Source organism: Delphinus delphis, chromosome 6 (assembly GCF_949987515.2).
Source record: "Delphinus delphis chromosome 6, mDelDel1.2, whole genome shotgun sequence".
Taxonomy (NCBI): domain Eukaryota; kingdom Metazoa; phylum Chordata; class Mammalia; order Artiodactyla; family Delphinidae; genus Delphinus; species Delphinus delphis.
In genome coordinates, this window is record NC_082688.1 from 76,005,388 (window position 1) to 76,007,387 (window position 2,000).

The following is a 2,000-nucleotide window of genomic DNA, read 5'->3' on the forward strand; positions in this document are numbered from 1 at the left end:
AGAAGGTTCTGGCTTGATTAAGAATTTTATCTGATGAAAGATCAGAGGGAGAAAACACTGCCTTTTCAGCTGGTAAAGGGTGTTTTCATTCTGCTAAATGCCCATGCCAGGAAACAAACATTTTTCAAATAAAAATTATTATAAGTTAGCTTAGTTAGACATTGTACTATAATAACTGTATCTCCTTGGCTTACAGATATAATCAGATTTGCATCAGCTATGTCCAGGAGATTCTCAGGAATAGAGTAGGAGACTTTCTATTAGGTACAGATTTGAGAATTAAAGAAGCTGGGATTTGGGACTAGGAAATTCTTCGATGCCTCTTCCAGTGCTTCACATTTGCCAGCCACCAACTATAAAAACCTACATGCAATGCAGTTACTTTTGCATAGCCATAACAACATGCATCATTTTCAATTTTTAAAATCTAACTCCTAGTAACTAAAAGAATGTATGTACTTATTTGTACCTCAATTATTGCATATGGATTTTTTGTAATTCTTGTGGTTCTATTTATTATATTTTCTTACTTGCATTACAGGAGTAGTTAAATTATGTGGCAGGGAAGAAAAATGTTAAAATCCAAGACCTTAGGTACACTTTACTTAAGTCATGAAATGATGGGAACAAACGGGTTCACAGGTGTATCTAACATTGTGAAGGGTTAGTTTTTAATTTTCTTTAAGACTTTTTAGATTAGAGGTCTAGACAGAGATGGCATACATGTAATACTGATTATGGTTTAATCCAAGTAGGATATATAGGGGGAAATTTACTGAGCTTCAGAGCCTAGCTGAATTCCAGTAAAGTAGAATCATGAAAAAGTATTTAAACTCTTAAAACTTTTCTATCAGAATTAGTTTTCAATCTACTTTGGATTGTTCATATAAATACCATCACCTTTATGAAATCACATTTTTGAGTCACATTTCAATACCATCTACAATATTTCCAGTGCTAGAGATAGAATTTTTGTTTTCAATCCTGATAATTTACATCATGTTTGCCAGCCCACATCATTTATACTAGACATTCTATATCTCCCTGTTCTTTTTAACCATCCCATAATGGCATTTCAGCTAAGTAAAGGCAAACAGGAGAGTAGGGTTTGATTTCCAGTCTTCAAAACTGACAAAGAATTATGTGATTTAGTCTTGATATAATTGATAAGAAAAGGCATACCTACATGTCAGCTCTGTGAGATAATAACTGTGGGAAAACAAAAATGAATAAGAAATGGTCTCTGCCTAAGAGTACTTACATTCTAGGGAGAGAAACAGATGTGGTAGAAATATGTTTGAGGGGTCAAGATGTACACGATAGGGGATGAAAAATACTGTGCAACAGCCGTGAGGCCAAACAAGGTGCATGCCTAGGAGGTGTGAGTCTCGAGAGATGAGAAGTTTGATCGCGAGAACTCCCTATGATACAATAAACAGCATGGGAACATCATATTAATATTTGCTTTTGCTTTTAGTAAGAGAATTACTACTCTTTCTTTGAGGCTCAGCTCTGGTTCACCCCCTTCATGAAGCTTCCATGAGGCTTCAGGCCCACCATGACTTTCTTCCTCTGAATCTCTGTAGTTATTGTCATCTACCCAAGTTCCTGCCGGACAGGGTACGTCCTTTTCCCTTTTCTGATAATATTGCATATCTGTTCTGCTTGTCACTGGCATCATAAACTCCTTGAAGATAAAGCTAACATTTGAGAGTAGAAATTTACAATATTGCATTGGTTTCAGGTGGATAGCAAAGTGATTCAGTTATATATATGTATATTTTCAGATTATTTTCCATTATAGGTTATTATAAGATATTAAAGGAAGTCTAGGCCATGAGCCACTAAGCTATGAAATAAGAAAAAAGGGGTAGAGACGGTCTTTAATGTATGTGGAGGTGAAAGCAGACTGAAATTGAGACTGTTGCACAGGGCCCAGTGACCCTGCACAAAAAGACCCTCAGCAAGAATCTCCTGCTGATGGTGATAATAATGGAGCC